Genomic DNA, 16888 nt, shown 5'->3' on the forward strand with positions numbered 1-16888 from the left:
ACAAAGAGGCAAAATAGTTTCTTGTCTAAGGAAACAAAGCTAGGAAGGGGGAGAACAGGGGTGTATGGCACTTGATTCCGGACTCACTCATCTTTTCTCTATGCTCTGCAGTGCCTTAAAGCATCTCGGAGCAACAGGCCAGTCATAGAAGTAGAGCACAAGGAAGGTGCTGCCAGACAGAATGAATATCCTGCCTTTGGGGACACCTGTATGACTGTACTACATCCCAGATAACTGTAGAGGGCAATGATTCTCCAGGGAAGTGTCTACAGGTTGGCCTCAAGCCCCTCCAACTCTGTTAATGGAGCAGTCAGGGTTGGCTCTGGTGAACAACCTGGAAGCTAAGTTTTTTGGGAGCAAAAAGTAAGCCAGGAAAAAAATGCAGGTCTTCTAGAAATGGTCTGCTTTCCATCTAAGGTGAGATTTTTCTAGGTGGCTGTGGTTGTTAATTTTATGTGTCAAGTTGACTGAGCCACAGGGTGCCCAGATATTTGGTAAAACATTAGTCTGGGTGTTTCTATGAGGTTGTTTTTGAATTTGTTTAACATTTAGGTTGATAGACTGAGTAAAATAGATTGTCCTCTGTAACATGAGTGGCCTCACCCAATCTACTGAAGGCCTGAATGGAACAAAAGTCTGACCCTCTCCCAAATGAGAGGGAGTTGCTCTTGCCTGACTGTCTTTGGCCTGGAACATCAGTTTTTTTCCCCCACTTTTAGACTTGAAGTGAATCATTGGCTCTTCCTGGGTCTCCAGCCTTCTGGCCTGCAGACTGAAACTACACTGTCAGCTCTCCTGGGTCTCTAGCTTGTCAGCTGTAGCTCTAGGGATCTGTCAACCTCCCTAATGGTGTGAGCCAGTCGTCTCTCAATCTGTATGTATGTATGTATCTATATCTGTATCTATATCTATATCTATATCTATATCTATATCTGTATCTGTATCTATAACTGTACCTATAACCCATTCATTCTGATTCTCTAGAGAACCCTGACTCATACAGTAGGTTAATGCCACCTCTACATCTGACAAGGAAAGCAAATTGATCTTACCTCTCTCAAAAACCCAGAATGGCTTTCTTCCACAGCAGCTCACCCTGTCCTGTCATTATAGTGTGTTACTTATTCAGTGAACACTTATTAAGTACTAGGGTTATAAGATACCATGAGAAGGTCAATGACCTGGTAGGGCATTTCAGGATAGTAGGGAGTCACCTATCCATGGCTCAGATCAGAGGTTTTCAAACATTATTTTTACCAAGTCTGTTTTTTTAAGTCTTACAAAAAAAAAATCATGTATAAAGTGTATGGAAGGGGATCAGTTTTGATAAAACAGGCAGCACTGGGGCAGGGTGGGGTGGCGTGGAGGCCCTCTTCAGTGCTGGGAGCTCCTTACTCAGAACCTCTGTTGGTTTTGTTTTCTCATGTAAAATGGAAGTTTATTGTATTTGCTTTTAACACCATTTTCTTCTTGAAAGAAAATAACATTTTATTATACAAGTTATACATGCCTACTATAGAAAACATAGATGTACTCTAGTAAAAAATTACCCATAATCTAATATTCTACCAGAGAAAACTACTAACATTTTCCTATTACTGAAACACACATGTAGACACATTTATGTCTGCATATCTATTTTCATACTATACATAGACCAAAGCCCTTCTAAAAATAACTCCTTTCAGAACAACTAACCATATAGAATTGGATTACATCCTTTAATCAGGAAGTACTAGAGTAAATTTATCTTAACTAAAGAACCCGACTTTTGTGTACAATAAACCCTCCATATCCACGAGTTCCCTATCTGTGGGTTCAAGCAACTGCAAACTAGAAATATTTGAAAAAAAACTACAATAAAAATTATATGAATAAAAAATGATGTAACAACTATATACCTAGCATTTACATTGTATTATGTATTATAAATAGTCTAGAGATGATTTAAAGTATGTGGGAGGATGTGCATATGTTACATGCAAAGATTAATCCATTTTATGTCAAGGACTTGAGCATCTTCAGATATGGTATTCACAAGAGTCCTGGAAGAAATTCCCCATGGATATGGAGGCATGACTATATACACTAGAGCCTTGACATACAGATAAATGTTGTGTTCTTTACACTAGTTACCTAGCAAGGCTATACACTCCAATAATGCTGAAAATATTTTTTTTTTCAGATTGTCTATAGAGCCCTTAGTACCTTTCTCCGAATATCTCTAGTTATAGTAAATATTTGTTCTTTAGGAGTTAATTGAATGTCTGAAACCAGTTGTATATTCAAAGAACAAAGAGAATGACTAAGTTGGATAATGTGAATAACCCGTATGGGGTTCCAAAACATTTTGATAAAGGGCAATGAATTGGATTTTCTTAATTTTTTTGAAGTCAAGCATATAGAGAAAGGTCTAAAGCATTTCCTCTCTGGCAGCATTGCTAGAATATACATATCGTCTTAGAGGTATATTTTGGAAGAGGATCCGAGGCCTTCAGCTGCCTGGCTCCGGTGCACTTCCCCAATCTTTCCTCCCTCTTCTCCTCTACATATACTGTATACTCAGGTCATATGTGCTTTCCTAGCACACCCTGTCTGAGTTTTCCGTTGCAGTGCTTCTCAAACTTTACTGTATCCACAGTCAGCTGGGGATCTTGTTTTAAATGCAGGCCTGATTGAGTAGCTCGGGGGTGGGTCCCAAGTTTCTACTTTTCTAACAAGCTCCCGGGGACCCCACTTCGAGTAGCATGATTTCAAGGCTCAGCTCAAAATATTCCTGAATTGTTTTTGGATAAACAAGAGCTCCCTTCCTCTCTCTATCGGTGGTTCCCAAACCTGTCTGTGCACTGAAATCCCCTGGGGAGCTTCAAAACCTACTGGTGCCTGTGTCCCATCCCAGAGATTGTGGTTGAATTTTTAAAAGATTTTCAGGAGAATTCAATATGCAGGCAAGTTTAGGAATCTAAATACTCACAGTGCCTCCCATGCCTCATTATGTTTTAATTATGGCTACTGTTAGTTTGTTGGCCTATTTTGTCTTTGCTTTTGTCTAATCTGCCCTACCAGGTCACTGACCTTCTCATGCTGTTTTACAAACCTAGTACTTAATAGGTGTTTGCTGAATATGTAAAAAAATTAAAAATGAAAATGAATATGTAAAAGATATTGTCCTCATCATCGGCCCCAGAATAGGGCCTCTCATAAAGCCTTTTACCTAAAATAACTTGTCTTTTTCATATTAGACTTGTAGAAACTGCTGTTCTTTACACATTCAACCTTTTCATCTTTGCCCTACAAGTGCCATCAAGAAACTTTTCTGTTATAGTTTTTATTTTGCATGGCTGAATTTTCTTTGGCTACTCTAGGGTTACTAAGGAATTCAGCACAGCCCAGGGATCCATGGACACCTGCCTGCCACCCCCTAGGATTCCAAAAGAGCAAGATTAGGAACTACCTCAAGCTTGTGCCCTGGCCCTCTTCCACAGGGGGGTCATCCTGCATGAACCTGGAGCAATAGAAGGTAGCCTGTTACCCCATCTTTGAAGGGTCTATCCAGGAGCTACATATCCCTGAAAGGATTGAGTCAATTGTCTTTCCTATTATACTCTTACCCTTGTGATTTCCCAGCAGCTGTAAACAGTGCAGAATTGGCCAAGTGTATGCAGCAAAAGCCTGGATCTCAATGTTCTGTCTCATGACAGAGTGAGTACTTCCATGTCCTTGTGACAGCCAGCATGGCTGCTTCCAGTCCTCCTGCTTTACAGTCATACCTGGGAGGTTGAGCAAAGGTCCCACACTGCATTTATTCTTGGAGAGTTAAGTCTTACAGTCACCCTCTATGCTGTGGTTACTACATAAGTTTCCAGGTCCTTAAGGCTGCTCCCTGATGTTTAGAACAGATTTGTGTGATGTGCTGACATTGTGTCTAACCCACAAAACAGTGCTGAGGCCCTGCAGCAATGAATGACTTAGGAGAGAAGCTACTTGCTCATAACAGAAAACCAAACCCCCATTAGCTTAAACAAGTAGGATTTTTTTTTCTCATCTAACAAGATACTTGTGTAATGTTGCAGCTCAAAATACCATTAGGAACAATCTTTTTCTATATTCTGCTCTACCATTCTTAGTAAGAAGACACCATCACTTCTTGGTTGCAAGATAGCTGCTGAATCTATGGATTTCACATCCTTAAATCTAGGCAGAAAGAATAAAGAAGAGTGAAGAATCATCCCTTCCAGAATTCTTAGGAACTCTGAGCTGATGTTGCAGGCTACTCTTTGCACAAGAGAGTCTGGTAAAGAGTACTTTTAGGGCCAGGCACAGTGGCTCAGGCTTGTAATCCCAGCACTTTGGGAGGCTGAGGAGGGTGGATCACAAGGTCAAGAGATCGAGACCATCGTAGCCAACATCGTGAAACCTTGTCTCTACTAAAAATACAAAAATTAGCTGGGCGTGGTGGCACGTGCGTGTAGTCCCAGCTACTCGGGAGGCTGAGGCAGGAGAATCGCTTGAACCTGGGAGGTGGAGGTTGCAGTGAGCTGGGATCACGCCACTGTACTCCAGCCTGGCAACAGAGTGAGACTCCATTTCAAAAAAAATAAAAGTACTTTTAGCTGGGCACACGGCCAACTTATCCATGAGGCATAGCAGGCACAGTACCTAGAGCTCACCATACTTTTAGGGACTTACAAAAATCTTTTTCATTTAATTTCTTTTAAAATCAGAAGAAGAAATGAATACAATAAATATGAGTATACAATAATAAATTGTCAGGATTGTGTTTGTTTAACAGTGCAGGTGTAAAATATAATTTTGTTATTTAAATGGAGGAAGGGGGTCCATGATGGCAAAAGCACCTAAGAACTATGGAGTTAGCATGCAGCCCCAACTGCTAATGTCGATGTTAAGAACAAAGTCAGGGATGTGATTGCTTGCTTTATTTTTGGTAAAAATAAAGTGAATGTTCATAGCTATATTTGTGATAGATCAAAATTGGAAACAACCCAAATGACCATCTTTTGGGGAACTGATAAGTAAATGTGGTTCATCCTAACAATGAAATACTACTCTGTAATGAAAAGGAGTGAATCGTTGATATATAGGAAAGCTAGACAAATCTCAAAATAGTTATGCTGAGAGAAAGAGTTCAAACAAACTACATGCCCTGTGATCCCATTTATATAAAACTCTAGAATATGCAAACTTATCCTTAATGACTGAAAGTAAGTCAGTGGTTGCCTACAGAGAAAGAGTTGGGTGGGAGGGAGGAATTACAAAGGGGCAGGGGGATAAATTGGGGAATGATGGATATGTTCACTCTCCTGATTGTGGTGATGGTTTCGTGGGTATAATTCAATACCCAAACTTATCAAATGGTATACTTTAAATATGTGCAGTGTATTATGTTATTTATACTTCAGTAAAACTTTTAAAAAGTGGAGGGGTGATAGATACTGGATTGGCAGTTAACATTTTCTACCCAAAGTGGTGTGATGTTATTTCATCCCTTTAATTTGGATATCAGCACATAGAAAATAATCATACTCTGTGGGGCCCTTACTCAGAAGTTGGGTACATATAAGGAGCCAGGTTTCCAACGGTCTTTATTTAGTGCCTTGCACATACCTTTAACACCCTGAAACTGGGTGTATAATTGGCATTCTTTGGAAGCTGAGCCAAGGTGTATACATTACATAAAAATTACCCATTAGATCTGTGACACAGGCCCTGCCTCTTCTCTCCTTTGGTGTACATTATAAGATACATGACATCATAGTCTCTGTCTGACTGGGCCACTGACTCCAGTTCTCCACTAGGCTCCTTGTGGCTTCATATTCTGTAATGAAGTTGCTGTGGGACTGGCTGTGTCCTGAATGTTTCCCCTGCTCATGTCATCTGGTATCATTACCTGATATCGTCAGGGAGGGAGTTCTCACTGTGAGGCCTTTGGGTGTGACCTTTGTAGTTTTCCTGATTCCCTAGGTCTCTTTATTTATGTTTACTTTTACTTTCTTTCTCTGCTACCTTCCTCTCCATCCTTTATTCTTTACCACTTGCATTCCCAGGAACATACTACTTCTCACTACAGAGATGAGGTTTCCTTTTCTCATCTTGCAATGTTTGTAGTTTCTGGCTTTTTGTTTCCACTATGGTTCTTGCTGGTTTAGCTACAGGAATGGTGGAGAGCTCCTGACTCAGTGTCTGCTAACTTGGCTGGGATCATCTTTCTGGCACTATGGGTGGGAAAGAAGAATGATTGTGAAGGAGACTTCCATTCTGAACTGTGGTTCCACTTCTTTTAAAATATTTTAAGCCAAACATACCTTACACCATAAGAATTTATTGTCTTTTAGAGAATTCCTATTTTTTGTGATATTCCTATTTCTTCCATTTGTATAAATTTGACTACACTTTTTTTTTTTTTTTTTTTTTTTTTTCGAGATGGAGTTTTGCTCTTTTTGCCCAGGCTGGAGTGCAATGGCACAATCTTGGCTCACCACAACCTCCGCCCCCTGGGTTCAAGGGATTCTCCTGCCTCAGCCTCCCGAGTAGCTGGGATTACAGGCGTGTGCCATCATGCCCAGCTAATTTTTGTATTTTTGGTAGAGACAGGGCTTCTCCATGTCAGTTATGCTGGCCTCGAACTCCTGACCTCAGGTGATCTGCCTGCCTCGGCCTCCCAAATTGCTGAGATTACACTCATGCACCACCGTGCCCAACCAATTTGACTACACTTCTTATTAACATGTGAAGAAAGCAGTTCTCTCACATAAGCAAAAAGCCAGAGGACAAAACAAAGTATAATCTTTACCCCAGTAACCTAGGAGCCTAAAAGGGAGCAGCTCATCAGATGACTGGTGCTTGTAGATACACCCACCACCTGGCACCCATGCTAGATAACCCTGTACAGGGTGAGATTTCAGAAGAAGTTTTGATTGCACTAGTTAAGACTATAATCCCATATTTTCTGAATGATTCTGAGAGAGAAGAAAAAATGCCAAAGGGAGGAAATAAAAAGACAGCAAGCTCTAGAAAGACATAAAGAAATGGAAAAAAGATGAAAGAGGCAGTTACAGATTTTCAAGATCACTGGATTCAAGTGCTGATGAAGTTGAAAATTTATGAGCAAGAAAGGAGGAAAGGAGGGTCAGAACTGCCATTGCCCACTGACCTCTACCCCAGAGAAAGGAAAAGAGTTACACAGGAGTTTTCACATAAAGAACACTCAAACCTCATTCATGATCTTCTAAAGCTGCCCTTCCTCCCCCACTGGGAAGATCTCTAGTGGCCTGGAAACTCCTTCTTTGATGACAAGGGTGAAACGGTAATGCATAAAAACACACAGAACTATGGTGTTTGAGAGGGCGAAGCCTTGGGAAAGAAGAACTAGGATGGAGTTCCAAGTTGTCATAGGTAAGACTAGCAAGCCAGGAGGAAAGGTCAATATTAGCAACACTACATAGATGCCTCCAAAATATGTTTCCAATTCATTTTCAGAAATACTTAAGTGCCTTACTATAATGTCTTGCTAAGGACATGGCTCATGCAGAAGAGTCAGATGAAGACTTGAAAATGGAAATTGAGAAAGAGTATGAAAAATATGGCAAAATTGGAAAATGTGGAATGTTACAAATTCCTGGTACATGGAAGGATACCTAATGATAGGCTTTAAATTTCTATTATCAGGCATTTGGATAGCTTAAGCTATATCTCTCCTCTTACAGTGGAAATAAATCAATGTAGCATAGCAAATTAAAACTCAGGTTTTGGAATGACTATAGAATAGAGTGACTTTGAACAAATAACTAAACTCTCTGAATAGCAGTGGGCTGGAAAACTAGCTCTCCACAAGAAAACAATAGGCTTAATTTGTAGTGTTTGCTTATTTCCTCGGTATAAAGACTCCAACCATGGTTGATTTCAAACTACCAACAGTTTAATAATCAGCTTTCAAAATTCTTGAAAATTTGCCTGTAATCTCAGCTGAGAGAGGCTGAGGCAGGAGAATCACTTGCACCTGGGAGGCAGAGATTGCAGTGAGCCGAGACTGTACCATTGCACTCCAGCCTGGGGGACAGAGCAAGACTCCATCTCCAAAAAAAAAAAAAAAAAAAAGGAAAAAGAAAAAAAAATTATTCTTGAAAATTTAACGATTGGCTGTCATGAGCTGGAATGACCCAACCCTAGCCCTCTATTGTCTCTGTTTCTTCACCTTGAAAACAGGACCAATACTGCCCCTCTTAGGGCTAGGATCAGTAAACACATCCCAGCCTTGTGCTCAGTGGATGGATATCACTCCCTAGAAGTAGCCATTAGTATTTATTAGTTTTTCTGAATGCAATACCAGAATACTTTTTCCATTGAAATAAGATGCTATTTTGCAATGCTAAATTTGTTGACATCGTTTTCCAACCCAAGAAATCTTAATAGCTTCACAACCTTTGCCTGCCCATGGTTTATCATTGCCCAATCTGCTATTTCCTTTACTCAATGTTTTGCCAGTAAGTTGAGTATTAGTCAGACCAGTGACTGCCCCAGGGTTGTGCTTTCTCATTAGCTGACTAGTCTGCAGCCTTTCACCTCAGCCCTTCCCCTAAAGGTTGTTTAAGCAGGAATCCAACTAGCAATTACTATATTTCCATTTGTGATTAGAAAAGAAGAGGTTTTTCTTATCTGCAAACATTTGGCCACCAAATGCCAGGAGTATCACTTATATGCCATTTGGAAGAGTTACTGGTCCTTCACTGTTTCTAGACGAGGTTTCAAATGGATCATGTGGCTGAATATGATTCCTATTTTCAGAGAGCAAAGGATAAGCTTAGCGCCTCATAGAATTGTACCTGAAGCACTTACAGAAAGCATGTACCATGTAACCTGTCCCTAAAGAGGAGGCTTTGGTGACAATACTAATGCAAGCTCTGTGAAGCAGGGATAGTCTCTTGCTCAACCTTGTATTCTCATAGCACGGTGTACATCATGGCCTTTCTAGCCCCTCATTGAATCCTGGCCCAGTTGAATTAAATTACCAATCTGAAAGAAGCGAACTTTAAGACCATTTTATGTTTCCAAGATCAATTGAGGATATTAGGTTTTCCTGGGAGGTGGGGTGGGAGGGGAGATCTGACATTATTTATGACTCTGGCTAAGAGGAATGCCGGTACTGAATTAAATAAAATATTGTCAGCATCATGTTCTCTTAGACAAAAGAATGTCCCTAGAATCAATTTAGGAAAAGAAAAGAGAGTAAAGGTAAAAACAAAAACTTTCTGAGAAGTGGGATTAAAGGGCAAATTACTTCACTTTTCTACATCTAATTTCTTAATCGGTAAAATAGGAGTAATGTTACCTACTTCAGAGTAGGTTATGATGAAGATTACTCAAGATAACGTTTGTAAAGCAATAACATAGTGCCTCTCACATTTGATCACCTGAATACATGGTTTCTAAATTATTATTATTGTTATTGTTGCTGCTGTTGTTATTTTTACAGCACAGTGCAGTTACCAATATAGGTCAGGAAATCTGTGTTGTGGTTGTCATCACTATAGTGAGGATATTAGAAGATTAAAGTTGGAAAGAATGTGAGAAAAGTATGTACTCTTGAGTGACATGTATTCTTATCCCCAAATGTTCTTCTTTCATGGGGATTTTTTCTTCTTAGTTTACAACTTTCAACCACCATTAAGAAAATCTTTGGGAAAGCAATAAGCTGAGATATGATTCTTTTGCTCTCTACTAAGTCAAGAAATGTCATCTGTCATGTGCCAAAGACATTTTGCAATTTTGTTAAAATTAATTTTTAATTAGCCAATGTAATAGAACAGAGTATTTTGAGTGACTTGTCATGTGTTACTATTTCCATTAGTTACACAGCTGTGTGCAAGACTTTGAAAATGAAACACAGAATCCTGGGATTCCCTTGCTGTGGGCAAGTCCACACACTGTGAGTGGATGTGAGGATGTCTTCTGAAGGGAGGAGAATTCTCCTCTGTCAACTTTCTGTCTAGGGCAGAATATAAGCCATAGCTTGATCCTTTGTTTATAAAAGAGAACACTTCTTTTTTCTTGAGACTGAGATGAATCTGGAGACCTCAGTAATGGCTAAAAAACAAGGTCAGTCCTTCAATGCATACAGGTTAGGTGGGCCCTTTATGGTAAAATTCAGGAAGCCTAAGGAATGAGACAGCCTGTGAAAAACCCTAGGAGGAGCTTCTAGGAGATATCCTCTTTAGAAGGCAGTTTTTAATGTTCTCTTTTTGCATTTTAGTTGCCTCCTTTTATGCCCAGTACTACAACAATCCTTTGGTAAACATCGCTGCATAGTCTTAGCTGGTACTTCAAGGAATTACCAATGCCCATATGAGAGAATCTGATGTCCATACCTAAGGAGGAAGCAAGTTATGAGATGGTAAAAGATGAATGACTGGGAGAAAAGAAATACCACTCCAGAGCAAGAAAGCTGGCTGGGGGTTCCAGAGATGACCGAGTAGTTTAATGGAACATAAAAGCATTCCTAAGAGAATTCTCCAAAATTTACTTAAAGATGGTAGGAGGGTAGAGAAGAATCTTCTATGACCACATTTCCACATTGCACAGAATGGGACTATTATTATGTTTGTTTATTGTCATCATTGTTTGAATTAAAAGGAAAAATTACCCAGAAAGTGGGAGAGTTTGCCGGCATTAAAGCTGAATTAACTTGCTAGGGCTACCATAACAAATACCACAGTCTGGGTGGCTTAAACAGCAGACACTTATTTTCTTTTTTTTTTTGGTCATATTTTTTTTTTCTTTTATTATTATTATTATTATTATTATTATTATACTTTAGGTTTTATGGTACATGTGCGCAATGTGCAGGTAAGTTACATATGTATACATGTGCCATGCTGGTGCGCTGCACCCACCAACTCGTCATCTAGCATTAGGTATATCTCCCAATGCTATCCCTCCCCCCTCCCCCCACCCCACAACAGTCCCCAAAGTGTGATGTTCCCCTTCCTGTGTCCATGTGTTCTCACTGATCAATTCCCACCTATGAGTGAGAATATGCGGTGTTTGGTTTTTTGTTCTTGCGATAGTTTACTGAGAATGATGATTTCCAATTTCATCCATGTCCCTACAAAGGACGTGAACTCATCATTTTTTATGGCTGCATAGTATTCCATGGTGTATATGTGCCACATTTTCTTAATCCAGTCTATCATTGTTGGACATTTGGGTTGGTTCCAAGTCTTTGCTATTGTGAATAATGCGGCAATAAACATACGTGTGCATGTGTCTTTATAGCAGCATGATTTATAGTCCTTTGGGTATATACCCAGTAATGGGATGGCTGGGTCGAATGGAATTTCTAGTTCTAGATCCCTGAGGAATCGCCACACTGACTTCCACAAGGGTTGAAAAAACAAACCACCCCATCAAAAAGTGGGCAAAGGACATGAACAGACACTTCTCAAAAGAAGACATTTATGCAGCCAAAAAACACATGAAAAAATGCTCACCATCACTGGCCATCAGAGAAATGCAAATCAAAACCACAATGAGATACCATCTCACACCAGTTAGAATGGCGATCATTAAAAAGTCAGGAAACAACAGGTGCTGGAGAGGATGTGGAGAAATAGGAACACTTTTACACTGTTGGTGGGACTGTAAACTAGTTCAACCCTTGTGGAAGACACTTATTTTCTTACAGTTCTGGAGGCTGAGGAGTTCAAGATCAAGGTTCTGGTAGGCTTGGCTTCCCCTGAGGCCTCTCCCTTTGGCTTGCAGAGGGCCATCTTCTCTCTGTGTCCTCACACAGGGCCTTTCCTTTGTTCATGTGCATCCCTGGTGTCTCTTTCTCTTCATAAGAACTCCAGGCATATGAGATTAGGGCCCCTCCTGATGGCCTTATAACCACCTCTTTAAAAACCTTATCTTCAGATACAGCCACAGTACTGGGCATTAGGGCTTCAACATATGAACTTGGGGGAGGGTGGGGGGCACAATTCAGCCCATAACAGGTGTTCATACAATGTTAAAATGCATTCATATTTCAGCACTAAAGTGTTGAAAAATACAACGACATGATGGACATTGACGTCAGGGTAACAGCCTCTTTCCTCCTTACTCTGATACTCTCCCTAACCCTCTGCGAAGCGTGGCATCATCTTTAACTGACTGTCTTTCTAGAAACCGTAGGCTGTCTTCTAGATGCTAATTCTCTAGAAGATTTGAATAGAGAGACCTCCATTAAAGATCACAGGCGTGGGAGGATGGTAAGGACTGCAGGGGTAAAATCAGGAAAGGAAGGAAGCTCCTGCCTCTAGGCCCAGCATGTAGGAGCATGGTTAAGAGATGACAGGTTGTGCTGCAGGCAAATCTGCTTCCTACACTCACTTCCCAAATACCTCTGGAGGCATCCAATACTTCATTCAAACGCACTCAAGGCGAAGCGCTCAAACCGTTGCTGAACATTTCTCTGGCAGGTTGCCAGTACTTCATTCTTCTTGTTAATGGTGACAGAGAAAATTACACAAAGCATCCAGGATGCTGATATGCCACCTGCTTCACAGTTTACTTCAAAGTCCCCTCAGAGTTTTCCGAATTTTACTTTCTGGAACAAAGAATATTATTGGCATAAGCATCAAGTATGCAGTTAATGGGGAGCAATTTCTGAATTTTTGAGTCGGAAGCAATCTGTCAGCAAGTAATAGCCAAAGGCCCTGTAGTAATAGGCTTAGTTGGCCCAGGCTTATTTCTCTAATTCACTGATTCTCTTGCATCAAAACATCAAAAAACAAAGTTTAAAAAATGATGATTTTTCTACCGAGTTGTCTCCCGTGGCTTTTATTCTTATACTGTAACAAGACCTGGCATTACCCTGGGTTCTCCTTTAGTCTCCTTGGTTGAGGATGACACTAGGGAGACCTATTTAACTCATCAAATCATAAAAGCTAGACAGAACCACAAGAAATTGTTCTGTTAAATCTCTCTGGAAGGCTTCAATGAGGCACAACCATCAAAGTTTTCCAGGGAAGAAAGGCAGTGTTGTCTGTATATTTAGCCGTCAAAAAGGTTTTCCTGTGTCAAAGTCGCTCTCCTGCCAGTGTCTGAACTTGAATTAACTCTAAATCTTGCCAAATTCCCTGCCCCACATCCAGTCTCAGGAAGAAAGCCTGGTATTCCAATATTTTCCAACAAAATACACAAACTGAACTCTCAACATTGACCCTGGGTTGCCTGTGAAATCTTGATTTCCAATTTCTACAGCTAGAAGAGCCCTTAGCCCAGGGCTGCTTCAGAAATCCTTGCTTAATGGATGACTCATATGGTCAGTCCTTGAAATCTGAAGATTAATGTTGATCATGAATGTGAATTTTTGGGGAATACTCTGTAATTTTTTGAAGCCCAGTTTTTCTTATAATCTGTGAGAAACTTAGCTGCTTATTTTAAGCTATTTGCTTCTCAATTTACTGTGTCTCTGCATAGGTGATCAAACATACTTTGCTGTATTTCCTTCTTTCTGTGGTCTCCCTTTCTGCTTTCTTCCACTCAGTCTTCAGCAAAGATCCATGTTCTCCAGAACACCATCCACCCGACAGTGCCCGCTGCCTCCCATCTGGCAACTCAGCAGTGGTATCCATTAGTCCTGGCTCTGAACTCCTGGCTTGTGCTGTTGGACCAAATAGTCAGTAAGGTTTGCTCAGTGACCTGTTGTTTGCAAACAAAGAAACTAAGGCATGTGATCACTTAGTGAGGAGTGGGTGAAGAGAAACTTGAGCTGTACAATGTTGCCTGTTATAAGCATCGTTATCAGCCCAGAAACCCAGGGTTTCCAGGCCTAGAGTCACAGTGAAAATGCTTCAGGTGTCATCAGCACAGTTGAACTGCATATCCCACCCCTGCCAAACATGGCCCACCTCAGACCCTTATTTCACAGGTGGGAAAACTGAGTCCCAGAGACACATGATATTAATTTGCTTAAGTTTGCATGGTATAGCTCATTGCTGGGAAGTTGTATATAGAACTCGAGTCCCCTGACTTCCAATCCAGTGTTCATTACATTATACTGTATGGTCCCCAAGTACTTCTTCACCATTCCATTCATCCCATTATGCCACCCTAGACTCAGAACCATGCAAGTCAGCTCTCTGCATGCCAAAATAACAGGTCTAAACACATGAGCTGTGCATCCAAAAAGCCCGAGGGTATGCCTGTCTTTCTGTATCAGGAATTGTCCATGTTCTTTACCAGCCAGCCCCTGAAGCAGCTAAATGGCACTTGGTAGCTTTGCACATTCATTCTTCAGAGAACAAAGGAATACAGATGACACATGATGTTGCTGGCCTCCTCAAACTCCTTCAGTGTTTTCCCTACAAAGGTTCAAACACCACGGCCCCATATTAGAGATGCTCCTTAGCCTGCCCTAAACCTCCCTGCTTGCTTTCTCCACACTTGTTCCTTAACTTGTTCTTTCTTGTTGCTGTGCACTTGTCTCCTTGCATACAGAGTGCCCCTCCCACTTCTTCAACCAATTGTGCTTGAAACTCCAAGACCCACATTCTTTTTCCCAGCCATTGCTCAACAGTCACGCCCTTCACCCTCTCAAGAGAAATTTCTCCTCTGTAGAGAAAAGTGGTTCTGAATAATTAACACACTTAGTGGCCACTAGAGATGGGTTCACAGCATCAGTTTGGCCATAAGCCTTGTTCCCCACCAGTTCCTCCTTCTCTGTTTATCTAGTATGATGCCTGGCATATATCAGCTTAGTGAGTGTTGGGTGAATGGGAATTAATGAATGAATAAATGTACTTTATATACGCTGTATGTGTATGTATATATTTGTGAGTGAGTGTGTGTATATGTGTATGTTTGTTGGGGGATATATATGTGTATATGTGTATGTTTGTGTGTAGGTGAGTATGTGTGTGTATTTCAAAGTATTTGAAGTTTGAAAGCCAATAAAGCTACACTTCTTTTTTGTCCCTCCTCAACAATGAAAATTAGTTCAATGATTCAACAATGAAATTAGGAGTAGAACTTAAGCTTATGGTCGGCTTAAGTAAACCACAACCCTCTCCATCCTGGCTCCCTTCCATCTTAGAAACATCAGCTTTCTGAGATTTCAGGCTTGGTATTTCACCCATAACTTGTAAATGGGTCCCGTGGCTCTGAGTCAGAGCCCCAAACTTCGGCTCCACTGCAAAGAAGGGCTTCACTGATTAAAAAGCAAAGCCAAAGAAATGTTTGCTTTCCTTGCAGTAGCTGACTGAATTGTGCTCTGGAGCAGTTGGGCTGCACACGTGGCCCTGTGAACTCTGCAGGGCCAGGGTGTAGCTCCATATGGCATAGGTACTCATGATATGGCATCATGCCATCTGCAATGGCTTAGCACAATGCACCTATACACAGGAAGCTTAAAATATACTGGAGCCCTCAAATTTGCTTTTAGTGGTTGTATAAATTAGTACAGTCTTTGTGGGGGTAGTTTGGTAAAAGGTTTGAAAACTTTAATTTTGCCTATTCTTTTTCCTTACAATTTTATTTCTGGAGGCTCTAGAGGAGAATCCATTTCCTTGCCTCGCGACTGCAATGCCTACACGTGGTCACAAAGATAATTTACGCAATTATTTTCATTGCAGAATTGTCTATAATAATGAGTGAGTGGAAATTACTTAAAAGTCTCTCTTAATTAAATTGTGGTATAGTGAAAAAAACCCAGAATACTAAGCAGACATTCAAAACAAGAGAGAGATGCATAAACTGGCATGAGAAAATGTTCACAATATGTTGTTCAGTTAAAAAAAAAAAGCAGGTTGCATGCAGTATATCTTAAAGAACTTGACGTTTGAAATCAAAATCATGAGATATGTATAATATGTTATATATATAAGCAGAGAGATTTGGAAAATAAAGAGGTTATCTCTTGGCTATGTGATTTGGGAATGGTTTCACCTTCTTAAAACATTTGAACTTATTTTCCCAGTTACCTTTTGCCTTTATAGTTGGAAAAAAAGGGAAAAACAAACTTACTTCTGAAAAATTTAGTAACATATGGTATGTAAATTCTGAAAATAAGGGAGGTCAATCATAGGTATTTGGTAAGAAACCAAAACACAAGGCATTCTTCTTTCAGAGGAAATTTAAAACCAAGAAGGAGCAAGCACACTTTTGTTAACCTTATTATAATCAACTGCTTTATATTTATTTTCATTTCCACAAAGTGACAGCAGTCACATAGAAATGTTTCTCAATGACATTAGAATGTCAAGACTCCACTGCGGTCTGTGTCTACTCTTTCCAGATGCTTCTGCAGTTTGACAATAAACTTAGGGAAATCTCCTAGAATTCCCAGGGTGAGGAGAAAAAAAAAGTCTTTCTGTTATTGAAATGAATACAGGAATACAGTAATATTAGACAAAAGGATATTTTGAAAGTTTGGATTTAATTAGCTTGTTTATGGTTTAAATTTCTTTTTAGATGGTTCTATTTCTGAATTTAGGAAGGTTTTAAAATGACATCTCTTTTCTCTTTAAGTCCCTCTATCCCAATTTTTGTTTTTCTATACTTCAGAACCTAATCAATTTAGAATTCTTTACACATGCCAATTCTTTCAATTGAGTTTGGCCTACAAAATAGTAAGATGCAATCAAACTTGTTTTTGTACATATGATTTCATATGTTTGAAAGTCAACATGCAAATATATGCAAAAACTCTGAATTTTTTTTAATGAGAAAAACATCTCCCTGAATTTGAAATCAAGCCTTATGGGTGGTTGCAGGTGCTATGAAGTTAGGTGGCTCATGTACACGTGTGGGTGATGGATGGCAGACACCAATCTCACTCTCTTCCTGAAGGTAGCTAAAAATCAAATGTTCCAGGAGATCAAGAAGATGCAGT

Source organism: Pongo abelii, chromosome 4, assembly GCF_028885655.2.
Source record: "Pongo abelii isolate AG06213 chromosome 4, NHGRI_mPonAbe1-v2.0_pri, whole genome shotgun sequence".
Classification (NCBI taxonomy): domain Eukaryota; kingdom Metazoa; phylum Chordata; class Mammalia; order Primates; family Hominidae; genus Pongo; species Pongo abelii.